General features: G+C 38.1%; 1 long non-coding RNA gene across 1 annotated transcript in view; it reads left to right on the top strand.

The window, feature by feature from the left end:
* Window positions 1-15,000, top strand: part of LOC138007521 (uncharacterized) — a 30,149-nt gene that overhangs the window by 913 nt on the left and 14,236 nt on the right. The window contains exon 2 of the long non-coding RNA XR_011124056.1: window positions 33-216. This is a non-coding gene — a long non-coding RNA (uncharacterized lncRNA). The remainder of the gene's footprint in view (window positions 1-32; window positions 217-15,000) is intronic.

Below are 15,000 nucleotides of genomic sequence, written 5' to 3'. Positions count from 1 at the left end.
GAATTCTGACACCTGGCAAACTTTTCAAACAGGTTGCTGGAGGCAACTAAAGGTTGAATAGATTGGCAAGAATCAACTATAGGCTGGATACGAATCATCAGAATGTAGGTACAAATTAGACAAATTTGGATGTCTGAATTTGGGTGGGTACGAAACGACTGTGAGTGTGAATCGACTGGATTCCCTAGGACCTACATGCCACATGGGAAAAAACAGGTAAGGGAAAGAGTGTTATTTTTGCACAAGGTACAGCATGGAGTTGTATTGGTTGAGCACTTTTTGTAATTTGAAAGTTTCACAAAATGAGCTTAACTATGGAATACCCTGTCATCAACCCCTTTATCTTCCTTTTGCCATGCTGGGAGTCTTCTCCATAGACTGAGGTAAATTAAACAGCAAAGCAATATTTCTCTCAACTGTACCTTAAATGCATTAATGTTATTATAAATATAGCCTGTTGTTTTTGAATCTGTACAGAGTTTCAGTGCTATTGTAAGCAATTATTGGGGAAGGTTTTTTGTGATACAGTCTACTCCCAATAACTCGAACCTTCAACTGAAATTGAAAAAGTTTCGAGTTATCGGGAGGTTTGAGTTATCAAGGGTTTGAGTAACTGAGGATAAAATTGCAGAAAATGTATGCAGGGGTAATGGTTTGAGTTAGCAAGGGTTCAAGTTATCGGGAATTGACTTTATGTGAAATAGTACAGGTCTGGGTCGTCATTTAAGGGAGCTTAGGACTTGCCTACAAAGATACATCAAAACAAACTTTATTTTGCTCAGATTTCCCTAACTCTTAATGGCTAATGTCTCTGAGAAATTAACAGAACAGAAAAAAAAGACAAGCCTGGATTGATTTGCTGGCTAAACTACAGAATACAGGGCCTTTTATTTCCATATCATTGAATAACAAAAGCTCCTATCGTTACCAGTACGTCTCGTTTTGACAACAGCTTCTAACTAATTTGCATGTGGCCCTGAATTCTGTAGTTGCTCTGATTTGACTTGGTTAGGTTTTCAGATGAGACAACAACCATTTTTGGTACCAACAAATTAGCATTGATACATGTATTTGCACGAAAGATATTATGCATCATCAAATGGGAACTAGGTAAAATCCGAACCCCAGATGGGACTTGAACCCGTGACCCTCTGTGATTACCATTTTACAGCCGATATGCCTTAATGTAACTGTTATCGCCTCCTCCGCCTCTGTGTTATCACCGATATACCTTAATGTGACTTTGCGATGAAGTTAAGAGTCATACTATGGTTATGGAAAAAGTTGACTATGTGACTGCTTGGTGCAGTTGTAGTCAATGCCCACATTTCACCCTTGCTCACCATAGAGTCTCCATTACTGTAGCTAAGTGGTTAGAGCATCCGTACAAGATCACAGAGGGTATTTATGATATTCACTATAACTAGACCCTCCCTTAGAGTACACTGGGTTGCCTGTGGTATGTGCACCGTTCCAGACAATTTTTTTCAAGTTGGGGGGTCACTAAGACCATTTAAGGGGTCACCCAGAAGTCATACCAGCAGAAGCCCTTTGGCTCACAGGTCCTCACACGTTCGTTCGACGAAACAGATCTGTCCTTGCGTAATATGTAGCTCTAACAGTGCACAATATTGTTTTTGTATTGTCTATCATTGTAGTGCCATGGTAGAAGTCTTGGGTAAATAGCCTGAGAAGACATGTGGTTACTAGCAAAGTACTGAACCCAGAAAGATTGAAGAAAATTAATGGGAAGTGAGAAACATTGGCTTCTGATAATTTTCAAGCTCCCTCACAACTTCTTTTCACCACAAGTTTAAGCGTGCCCTCTGAGCATCTGACAGCTTTGTAATACCAAAGTTTACTCGAGTTAATCCTTATCTGGCCCTTCGTAAAACAGAAGCATTGGACCGAAAATACTATTAACGCTAACAAACTCAGCAAGGTACAGATTTTGTTAGCTTGCTTTATGCAAAAACAAATATTGATGCAAAAGTAAATAAATATTGATACACAGTTTTTAGAAAGAGCAGAAGAAGTTTCCAGGACGGTCGCTCGAGAATAACGCATTTACGACATGAAAACAACATTAATTTTGAACCGTGAATATAGAATATAAAAAGTTACGATCAGCGACAAACATTTTGGGAGATTTTTGCTACGTTCAATTTTGTTATTGTACTTTTAGCTGCACAAATAAATCACAAAATCGAAAGTGACATCGCGGGAATTCAGCGGGCGCCGTGATTAAGTTACCGCATCATCTGTGTCAAATGATGGCAAGATACCGGGTTTTCGTGAGTTTCTTTTTCTGTCAAGTGTTATAAAGTTTGACAATAAATGAGCGAATTCAAAGGAAAGATCACAATCGCCCACCATTGTTTCTGCAAAGTCAAAAATTTACTCTCCGAGACGACGTTATTTATCACCAGGTAATTTCATCATTTTGGAAATAGCAGCTACTTTATGATTCATCGGCGTCACAATTTTTTGCTGATTTTGGGGCTCATTTTGTTGAAACTCAAGCACGCTTCCAACAGACCTGTTTATTTTCGTGAACTGGCTTACAGGGCAATACTAAAAAAATTAATATCCTCCCGTATCACATTTCAACCTTAAGCTCGAAAATTCAATACACAACATGATATTATAATTCACAAAGGTAGAAAATATCACAGAATCCTTTTCCAGCGCAACATTTTACTGAAACAAACAACCTAAGATGCACTAAAACGCCATTTGCGTTGCAATGACTTTCGATGCCATTGCTGGTTAATGAGAATAACAAACTCACGAGACACAATGTATATTTATATTTAATTAAGTTAGCACAACAGAAAGATGCTAACGTCATTTTGACACAAAAATGCTTTACTATTGCCATAAAAACTATCCAGTTAAGCTTGCATATTATAAAGCATGATGAATTCATAAAGGCCTCCTTTCCAGCGAACAATTTTTTGAAACAAACAACATTTGTTATTAGAGGCAAACACCCCTTCCTATTTCATTACGTGCGTGAAGAGAAAAAACTCAATCGTGTCAAATATGCGCAATATTACAACAAACTAAAATTTCAGGATCAAACCGTTTCCATGAAGAACCTTTTCCTTGAATAATGAAGCACAGAATAGATGACAAGCTTCTTGGCTGTCACATTTCCAATTATTTTTTTTTACCTGAAGACTGTGCAGAGTTGATCACAGATCCACTTAAGGTGTTCGATTCATTCTCTATCTTTGTTGAACGCATAAGTTACCAGAGAACATTCCATTTGGTTTCAGTGTTCTACATAACAGCACACTTGGTAAAAAATTAAAAATGCAGCTCACTTTGATTTCGGCTCGCTGGGCGACAGATTGTTGTCGAAGTCCATTACTCGTCGCTTTTAAGATTCCACCACCTGTCTTGTTTAGTATCCAATTGACTTGCCATTATTGAGCTTCATAAGGGTACATTTTGTTCAAAGATCCACTAAAACGCCATTCGCGTTACATGACTTTCGACGCCATTGCCACTTAAGTTAATCGTTCTACTGTGTCCACCAGAGAAATCTACGCCTTTCCCATTACCCTCTTGATCCTAAGAAAATACGCGCAGAAGGCTCTATGCACAAAGACACCACTTAGCAGGGGAGTGACAGGCAAGAAAAAAAAAATAAATAAAAAATAAAAAATATAAACAATAAAGCAAACAAATGAAACGTAGACCCCAACTGGGTTTGCCATACTGGCAACCCAGTAAATTATTGAAATCCCCAACTAGTGCAAAAGGCAGCATGCATCATGAGATACAGTGTAAACTATGTTTATAAAAGCAAGGGATTATTATGTAAATCATTATTGTCTATGAAGATAAAATTTAATTTTTTACCATACTGTAGATTTAAAACAAGTGACTGAGGAAGTGACTCTTATTTAGTCATTTTCTCTGGGCACTCTGTTTACAGTGTATAAGTCTTCACAGTCCTTTATGCTTGTCAAGTCCTAATTATCCAGAGTGAGTTCACACTCCCCCATTACACTTCCTGGAGAAGATAATTTTACCATGCATTTATTTATTAATTAATTAATTACAATCTATGTCATGAAACAAAATACAAAAAGCTAAGGGATAATCTGTAAGGGAGTCCTGAACCCCATACAAAGACAAATCACCTGGGAACTATATAAATACACTATAAATAGTACAAATTAGAAAGATACATGAAATTATGGAACCAAGTGTTAATACTCAAAAATCCTTAAGAAATTTCCTAAGTGAAGACTTAAAAATACTTACATTACCAGAACAGCGAATATGTAAAAGTAGTTGGTTGCATACAAATGTATGTCAGAAATTCGATGAGAAAAAACTATATTTTATGACATAAGTTCAAGCAAATTTCTTTTTCAGAGTCAAAAGTCCTTATACCTGAGTGGAAAGTGGTCTCCTTTTGAATGAAAATCTATAATTTTACTAACATCAATATTAATGTTCCCATTAAATACTTTGAATGAGAAGTCACATCAACTAGTAATCTTCTCTTTTCTCATGACGTAAGGTTTAACTTCTTCAATCGAATGTCATAGAGATCATTGTTCTTTAAGATACATGTAATTTTAGTTGCTCTTCTGTGTACCTTTTCCAGGTTATCAATATTTCTTTTAGTATAAGGAGACCACACCACAGAACAGTATTCCAGGTTTGAGCGAACCAATGAGCAATAGGGTCATCAAGTCCGTTACAAGTTCTTCCAATTAAAGCAAGAATGCTGTTGGCAGTTCCTTGATAAGTGCTGCTTAGTAATGATCCCTAAATTCTTAAATTCTTTAACCTCTTCAATTCCAGTCTGGAGTTTTCTAGGAAAACAAGTAGAAATAAGTGGTTGTTTCTTCTTAGTTATTCTCATGATTTTGCATTTCTTGACATTGAACTTCATGAAATTCCAAACACTCCACTGATGCAGATTATCCAGTTCTTGTTGAAACAAATCAAGATCACCAACAGTGTCATAATTCTAGAACATTTACAGTCATCTGCATAAAGTTTATGTGGCCAGGAAGAACAACTTTGGGAAGGTCGCTGATAAAGAACGCTGATGGACTCCTGAAGGGACATTACACCGGGAAGAGGACACACCATCTAGCACCACTCTCTGATGACAATTACTTAAAAAACGTTCACACCAATGTAAAAGTGAACCAGAAATCCCGAAGTTGCACAACTTCTGCAATAAAACTGAATGCTTCACTCGTTCAAAGGCCTTGGAAAAGTCTAAAAAAGGCCACATCTACTTGTCTTCCTTCAACAAGGGCAACAGCCCATTGATGATGGGTTAGAATCAGCTGAGTCTCAAAAGATCTACCTTTAACAAAACCACGTTGTTATTCGGTTAAAAATGGTGAGATATGATCATTAATACCAGAATGTACAATGCGCTCTAAACACTTAGCTGGGATTGACAGTGAAAATGTGGATTTGTAGTTGGTTACAAGCTCCCTGTTATCTTCCTTATGAATTGGGGTAATATTGGCTGATTTCCATAGAGTGGACATTTTTCCTGTCCTAAGGGATAAATTAAACAAATGAGCTAATGGAACAGAGAGCTCTTTGGCACAAGTGCATAAAATGTGAGCTTGTAGGTTATCTACACCAGATGCCTTGTTTATATTGATGTTGCTTTGAATTTCTTCAACCTCTGGAGCTGTTGTTGTAATTTTAAATAACAAGTTTGGATTAACAGCATCTATGACCAACCGGTTACACGGCTGTAGATTTAGAGTAAATTGATTGAAAAAACTATTTGAATAACTCCACCTTGGAATTCAAGTCTCCAGACATGGTGTCTCCATAAATGACAGTTTCAGGAATTCTTTTGGTCTTAGATTTGAAGCTATTTCTGGTAGCTTGAGATAATATGCCCCTTGGTCTTCCTTCTAAGGTCCTTGAATCTTAAAATTAAGTCATCAGAACCAGTTGCCTTCAAGCATTTCCAAAGTATCTGTTTCTTTCTAATTAATTTTATAATTTTGTTGTTAATCCAGGGAGGCCTAGAGTGCCGTTTCTGAGTTCTTTGTGGTATGTGCTGATCAGTACATGTAGCAGAGAATAAACTATCCTGGAACTTCTCTAAACATGTATTAATACAAGTATCTGATGTTACAAAGTCCCAAGGTAAAGTTCTTGCATGTATGTCTCTTGTAAACCTTTAAAATCTCCTGTTCTATACCAATAAACTTTACGTTGAACATTTTTAGGCCTTGTTTTCTTAATGAGTAACTTGAATGTCAGAGGGTAATGATCCGAGTCAAAAGCATTTGCTCGCACCAAGACATCTTTAACAACAAACTCATCCTTGGTCAAGGATACTTCCATGAGAGCCAGAATTGCCTGCATCATGGGTGACACGGAGGTTCTTCTGAATAAGGAAAAAATCATCCAGAATATTTCAAAACTCCACAATTTCAGAGTCAGACACCCTAGGGCAGCCCATATTCCAATCGACATTAGGATAATACAAATCTCAAACAACCACTAAGTTAGTTAAGTCAGTTCCTGAAAATTTACCCTGAAAATCTCTACAATTAGTGAGAAATGAATTGTCTGTATTAGGAGGTCTATAAAACACAGAAAAGAGAATATTGCAGGTAGGATTTGAAAGAATTTGAAGGGTCATCATGTCAGCCTCAGTTTCCAAATCAGTCCTTTGTATACAAGAAATAATGATCTCCAATAGCCAGAAGCACTGCATCATCATTGGAAATTATCATCAAGCCAGTTCTCGGTCAGAGCAATGATATCAATGAGTCGTGTGCTTTTGGTATTCAAAACTAAAACTTAAGTTTGCCTGTCTATAGCAGAACTGTTGATTGAAGCTGACTCCTGTGGATCACTGACAGGGATTTCCTCATTGTTGACAGGTTCCTTGAAAACAGAATCTGTGAAGCGAAAGGGAAAAGAGCCCTTCATATTACACCACGTCTCATCAGAAGAGCTAAAATCCCTATATAATCTGTGGTCCATATTAATTTATTTGATATGATGCCATTTACACCAACCATCACAACAGATTCCTTTCTGGTTCGAGTGGACCGGTTTGGAGCAAACTTCACAAGGTTTCTTCCACGTGGGCAGCTGTCGTCTAACATGACCCTTTGGAACTGGCGTGTTCCTTTCATACCAGGACTTCGATTAGGATGTATATTTCCGCAAGCTAGAATATTATCCAATTGAAATGAAGCAAATGCATTGCAGTAGTAGTTAAACTTCGGATGAAAATATTGCTTCTTGCGGGGAGCACAACCAAGGAAACCAGAATGGCGCCTCACACCACATGACTTGACAAAGGCGCAATCAAGGTTTGATACGTCACCGTACGGAAAACTCCCATCATTCAGAAGAAAGGAAGCACCAATAATTATTTTAAACAAACATTTCTTAAACTGTTAACTTGAAAAAAAGTTACTAAAACAAGCAAAAAATAATTATATACTACTGATTGTATAACAAGTTCTGAAAGTGGCTGTAGAGTTGCTGTTCACTGATTCAGCACTACAATGCAAACTTGCCAAGTTGTTTGGAAATGGTCTGGTAAGACTTGTTGCCAAGGGGCTCCTTCCCAATACCTTGAAAGCATCCCCCCACCAACTGACTGCCCCTGGATCTGTGGATGGCATGGCACCCTTGTACAAACCATTTCATTAATCTTATCAAATCAGTTCTAAAGAAAGTGATTTTTTTAAAACCAAAACTATAATATTATGTACCTGTAGTCCAAAAAAATTGATTTTTTGGTTTGATAATCTGTAATGTCTCACAATGCTTGTCTTGTTGGATAACCAAAGGTTTATGTACTTTTCAACCATTATTGCCAAAAGGATCATTTAAACTACTCCATTTGGCAATCCTCATTACCTTTCTGAGATTGTGTGGACTTGAGTAATTTGTTTTGTGTTGATACATTAGAAACCTATTAAAAACAAATCCCTCTTGCGCTCTTAAAAATTTAACAAGATGTGTGGAATATGTAGAGTCCTTGAAATGGGCAATTCAGGCTTGACAGAGTTCGTGGGAAGAGAGACCTTGAACATAAAAGGAAGCAAAGATTGTTGGAGTCAGAAATCAATTCCAGATGTTGAGGATTAAAAACCTGAGCAAACATAATATTAATATTTTTATTCATCCTAATACGAATGTTGTCCGACATGACAAGGGTGATGAAATTGTGAAAATACTGGGCTAAGCATGCAATGTAATCAGGCTGCCAAAGGTCTTCCATTAGTAGCTGGAAAGCCAAATTCACCCTCTTTGCCCTATGAGGCCCACATTCATATCAACAGTAGCTTCACAACTTGCAGGAGATAACTCTTTGGAAAGTAAGAATGAAAGGTGATGGAAATGTGTGGACCCAAAATTGCCAATATGCTGCGAGAAACTGATAACTCAACACTAAATGTATATTCATTCACCATTACTCAATCGTGCAGAATGCTAATCCTATTCAAGCTGTATGAAATATGTTCGCTGTGATTAGTAGAAGCAATGGCAGTTCATTTTAATTAAAATGCAAGTATCCATTTCCCTATCTACTCTCGGGGGGAGCAGGGATGGCGCAGTGGTGAGAGCACTGGCCTCCCACCAATGTGGCCGAGGTTCGGTTCCCGGACCAGACGCCATAAGTGGGTTGAGTTTGTGTTGGTTCTCTTCTCTGCTTCGAGGATTTTTCTCCGGGTTCTCCGGTTTTCCCCCTTCGGCAAAAACCAGGATACAGCCGATTCCAGCTGGCTGTAAGCTGTGCTCCAAGGTCATACATGGACCGTATAGCGGCTGCCAGAGGCGCCATTGTATGCTTTCGGTTCGACCTTGTTGAGCTGCGTCGTTGCTGTACTTTGCGATGGCGATTATCAGCGACAATTATTATTATTATTAATTATTCTCAAGGAAAGAAGAATTTCATGCTCTTACTGGCTTAACTGGCATGAACTTGAGTCAGCATTGCTTTATTGGAAAATTTGATCACTTTCTTCTCTAACCATGCAAGTGAAGATACACTGTACATTTTCAGTGTGGTTGTCTTTGTGGTGTTGGTGACATTATCAAACATACAGTACACTGTATGCCTTTAAGTGTGCAATTGTCTTTAATTGGTATCTATAGGCCTACAGCAAGAAGGTCAGGAACAGTGGTTAATTCATCTTCCTTTGGCTCAACTTTTTTTTTCCTGCGTAACCTCGGGTACTATGAACATTGATCATAATTTCAAGATCTCAAATCTGCAAACTGTTAGAAAGGTCTTTTTGTTGGGGCTTACAGCTGTTATAGTAAATTTCAGAGTTTAATCCACGATTTACAGTGTAGCACTGGTATTTGTTCTCACATTTAATAAAGAATGAAGGCTAAGGTCACCTATTATTGACTTTGGGAACAAAGTCTGAAAAATATTTTGTCCTTGGTTTGGCTTGATTGATGGAAACTATCAAGAAAAGGAACATTACCTGTATAATTTATTGTCATTAAGGAAGAGTGTCCATGTAAACTTAAACAATATTGAGTATAAACCTTTTAAAAGCTATTTAGGAGTCTAGATACAGCAGACAATCATCCAAATTGGAAACTGATATTCAGCTTGTTAACAGTAAATTTGTAAAGAATATGGGAATAATAAGCTATTGTATACAACAATGTTAACTGTATTACATTGTACAACCTCATTTATCCTTTCTTTGGTTATGGCATCATATGCTGGGATGCTGCTTCGAGGAGAGGGGTTGTTAAAGGGGCTTTGTCATGCTATTTTAGTCAAAATTCTAGGGTGAAGGGTATCTCCACATGTAAAGCACTGTTTAAGGTTGTCAGGCTTTCTATAGCCTTTTTACTACTAAAGGGAAAAGAGCATTTCATACAACACCACGTCTCATCAGGAGAGCTTAAAACCATATATAATCTTTGGTCCATATTAATGCATTTGATATGATGCCATTTACAGCAACCATCACAAAGGATTCCTTTCTGGTTCGAGCAGACCAGTTTGGAGCAAACTTCACAAGGTTTCTTCCACGTGGGCGGCTGTCGTCGAACATGACCTTTTGGAACTGACGTGTTCCTTCCCTAACCAGGACTGAGATTAGGATGCACATCTCCGCAAGCTAGAATATTATCCAATTGAAATGAAACAGATGTATTGCAGTAGTAGTTAAACTCCCCATGGAAAAATTGCTTCTTGCGGGGAGCATGACAAAGAAAACCAGAATGGCTGTTCACACCACATGAGTTGACAAAGGCGCTATCAAGTTTTGAAACTCACTGTATGGAAAACTCCCGTCATTCAGAAGAAAAGAAGCAAGAAGTTTGAACAAACGTTGGCCATGTAGCACTTATATTTGAACAGGCCCATTTCCATAAGTAGGGCTAATGCTCACATGGTTCATATGGGGTAGATACTTAGCACTTCACATTACAGTCTAATCAGTTAACTTTGAACAAACATTTCTTAAACTGTTAACTTGAAAAAAAAGCTGATAAAACAAGCATAAAATAATTCTATACTACTTATTGTCTAACAAGTTATGAAAGTGGCTGTAGAGTTGCTGTTCACTGATTCAGCACTACAATGCAAACTTGCCAAGTTGTTTGGAAATGGTCTGGCAAGACTTGTTGCCGAGGAGCTCCTTCACATGATCATCAAAGCATTCCCCACCAACTGACTGTCCCTGGATCTGTGGATGGCATGGCACCCTTGCACAAAACATTTCATTAATCTTATCAAATCAGTTCTAAAGAAAGTGATTTTTTTAAAAACAAAACTATAATATGTACCTGTAGTCCAAAAAAATTGATTTTTTGGTTTGATAATCTGTAATGTCTCACCATGCTTGTCTTGTTGGATAACCAAAGGTTTATGTGCAAGGGAAAATTTAGTTTGACTTTTCAACCATTGTTGCCAAAAGGATCATTTAAACTACTCCATTTGGCAATCCTCGTTACCTTTCTGACATCCTGTAGACTTGAGTAATTTGTTTTGTGTTGATACATTAGAAACTTATTACAAACAAATCCTTCTTGCACTCTTAAAAATTTAACAAGATGTGTGGAATATGTAGAGTCCTTGAAATGGCAATTCAGGCTTGACAGAGTTTGTGGGAAGAGAGACCTTGAACATAAAAGGAAGCAAAGATTGTTGAGAGTCAGAAATCAATTCCAGATGTTGAGGATTAAAAACCTGAGCAAACATAATAGTAATATTTTTATTGATCCTAATATGAATCTTGTCCGACATGACAAGGGTGATGAAATTGTGAAAATACTGGGCTAAGCATGCAATGTAATCAGGCTGCCAAAGGTCTTCCATTAGTAGCTGGAAAGCCAAATTCACCCTCTTTGCCCTATGAGGCCCACATTCATATCAACAGTAGCTTCACAACTTGCAGGAGATAACTCTTTGGAAAGTAAGAATGAAAGGTGATGGAAATGTGTGGACCCAAAATTGCCAATATGCTGCGAGAAACTGATAACTCAACACTAAATGTATATTCATTCACCATTACTCAATCGTGCAGAATGCTAATCCTATTCAAGCTGTATGAAATATGTTCGCTGTGATTAGTAGAAGCAATGGCAGTTCATTTTAATTAAAATGCAAGTATCCATTTCCCTATCTACTCTCGGGGGAGCAGGGATGGCGCAGTGGTGAGAGCACTGGCCTCCCACCAATGTGGCCGAGGTTCGGTTCCCGGACCAGACGCCATAAGTGGGTTGAGTTTGTGTTGGTTCTCTTCTCTGCTTCGAGGATTTTTCTCCGGGTTCTCCGGTTTTCCCCCTTCGGCAAAAACCAGGATACAGCCGATTCCAGCTGGCTGTAAGCTGTGCTCCAAGGTCATACATGGACCGTATAGCGGCTGCCAGAGGCGCCATTGTATGCTTTCGGTTCGACCTTGTTGAGCTGCGTCGTTGCTGTACTTTGCGATGGCGATTATCAGCGACAATTATTATTATTATTAATTATTCTCAAGGAAAGAAGAATTTCATGCTCTTACTGGCTTAACTGGCATGAACTTGAGTCAGCATTGCTTTATTGGAAAATTTGATCACTTTCTTCTCTAACCATGCAAGTGAAGATACACTGTACATTTTCAGTGTGGTTGTCTTTTTGGTGTTGGTGACATTATCAAACATACAGTACACTGTATGCCTTTAAGTGTGCAATTGTCTTTAATTGGTATCTATAGGCCTACAGCAAGAAGGTCAGGAACAGTGGTTAATTCATCTTCCTTTGGCTCAACTTTTTTTTTCCTGCGTAACCTCGGGTACTATGAACATTGATCATAATTTCAAGATCTCAAATCTGCAAACTGTTAGAAAGGTCTTTTTGTTGGGGCTTACAGCTGTTATAGTAAATTTCAGAGTTTAATCCACGATTTACAGTGTAGCACTGGTATATGTTCTCACATTTAATAAAGAATGAAGGCTAAGGTCACCTATTATTGACTTTGGGAACAAAGTCTGAAAAATATTTTGTCCTTGGTTTGGCTTGATTGATGGAAACTATCAAGAAAAGGAACATTACCTGTAATTTATTAAGGAAGAGTGTCCATGTAAACTTAAACAATATTGAGTATAAACCTTTTAAAAGCTATTTAGGAGTCTAGATACAGCAGACAATCATCCAAATTGGAAACTGATATTCAGCTTGTTAACAGTAAATTTGTAAAGAATATGGGAATAATAAGCTATTGTATACGACAATGTCAACTGTATTACATTGTACAACCTCATTTTTCCTTTCTTTGGTTATGGCATCATATGCTGGGATGCTGCTTCGAGGAGAGGGGTTGTTTAAGGGGCTTCGTCATGCTATTTTAGTCAAACTTCTGGGGTGAAGGGTATCTCCACATGTGAAGCACTGTTTAAGGTTGTTGTCAGGCTTTCTGTGGCCTTGTTCCAATAGCTTGTAAGGATGGGAGAATTGTTCTGCCGTCTTATTGCATGAATGTGGCTTTATGCTTTGCTTGGAGGTGGAAGACTATTGATTGCTTTCAATGGCATTAAGTGGCTTCATCAGTGCGGACGATTTCCTCTGCTTTTGGGAACATTGTTTTTTTGCCTTTTCTTTTGCATTTTGAAGGGGTCGAAAAGGAGGTCTGGAATGGCCATTCTGACATAGCTGGACCTGCCTTAATTTTTGGGACCATGTACATGTACAGCTGCAATGTCAGCTTGGATAAGCTCTGTGATCTCTAGTGTATGAGTAATGTATGTTTCCAGTACATAAGATTGCAGAGTATAACATGCCTTTGTTCATTACAAGGTGTGCTGTCAAGACTGAAATGAGAGGCCTAGTTGGGGGTGGGGGATCTTAGTAAGCTGTAATCCTGGAAAACTTTGGAAATAATCTGTATCCCAATTTTGTGAAAAAAAATATGCATAAAATGCGGTTAACAGCACTTTCTCCAAATACCTTTCATATCGCACTAAGATTTGATCCGGCCATGTCTGTGCACCAGCTGACAGGATTAAAAACTGTTACGGTACCCCCAGAGACTTTAACCAAGACCTCATTGAATAACTCCCAAAAGAGAGTTACATTTTCAGTATTTTCTGAAACAGTCTAAGGGAATCTGTCGCCGCAACAAAGGGTGGTAAACACTTGCTGTGAGGGTGATGTAGACCTTGGCTCAGTCTCTTTTCTCACCTCCTGCTTTCTGTTTGAAATTGATAATAGTAGTATAATAAAGCAGCTGCCACAGTTGTATAAGGCCTGTAAGATAAAGGTAATAAATAAGAAAGAAAACTCACCTTCAGTGTATCCACATCTCCTTCACAGGTTTCTGCAAAATAGCAGAAATTATTAAGTATGGGCCTCACCCATTGAAGCAGTTTCTCTATCTTACTTGCCTGTGAAACAATCAATTCTAAAATTACCCTAACAAAATTGATAATGCCTTACAACAATACATACAGCATTTATCTTGGCAGTAAGCTTGATTGACCTGTGCCAAATAAGAAATGAATGAATGAAACATGAATGAATGAAACAAGTTTGCAAGAATTTCACAGTTTGCCTTTGGAAAACAGCAATAAAGAAAGAAGTAAAAGTTAATGTGATTTATTACCGGTATGTGCAAAGGTTGCTTCACAAGAAAAGCCATGGATGAGCCAAGGGCTTAGTATTACTAACAATATATTATGTGCAAGAAAAAGAAAAGCGAAAATGAAAAAATGCTGTCAAATCGTTCCCTAAATTAATCGCCTGAAGGGGCACTGTCATGCCAAATCTGCTGGTTTTTTTAGGTCACAATGGGTAACAATCGAAGTTAGTACTTAAACTCACACATACAACATTTCTGACAACCCAATGACAAGATATGTAATATATTTTTGTCACAAAGAGCTATTCATATTCAATTTTTGGTGTCTTTCTGAAGTCAATGTCTCCAAACTTGAACAAACTGGCCAGTTTTTTTCAAGTTTCAATCCGTTTCCATATTCTCCATCCTTGGCTGCAAACAACAAAAATAGCTTCACTGTACTTCAGTGGTCATTGCCAACAAAACTACAGTATAATGTTTCGGTTTTCATTAATGCAAGGACATCTTTTAGTGTTTAGTTTGACTAAAATAGCACGACACTGTCCCTTTAACCTCAAATTCTCCTGCAGACTTTTAAATCATCCTATACAATTTCCTCTATTTTTTCCAGTAAGTGCCCCCTGCTTCTCGCCTGCCCACCACTTCAAGGTTAACAGTGGCATTTAACTAGTGCTCCATCATTGTGTATACACAGTATTTAGCACTTAAGCCTGGGGAGTCCATTCTACCGTCCCCACACATCACTTCAAAAACCTTCCACACCACTTCTTTCATCTTACTCCACAATTCTGTGATGCTGATGTTGGGCAAGGCATAGACTCGCTCTGGGGTGACTTCTAGAAACACCTTGTCCTCTTACGGTAGCGGGTAAACACCTGCCTCTCGGTTTAATGGGTGGAATTGACGTAACGGTTCTAACAAGGCCTCATTGATACCC

This window comes from Montipora foliosa, chromosome 6 (genome assembly GCF_036669935.1).
Source record: "Montipora foliosa isolate CH-2021 chromosome 6, ASM3666993v2, whole genome shotgun sequence".
Lineage (NCBI taxonomy): Eukaryota > Metazoa > Cnidaria > Anthozoa > Scleractinia > Acroporidae > Montipora > Montipora foliosa.
This window is presented reverse-complemented; position numbering and strand designations above follow the sequence as displayed.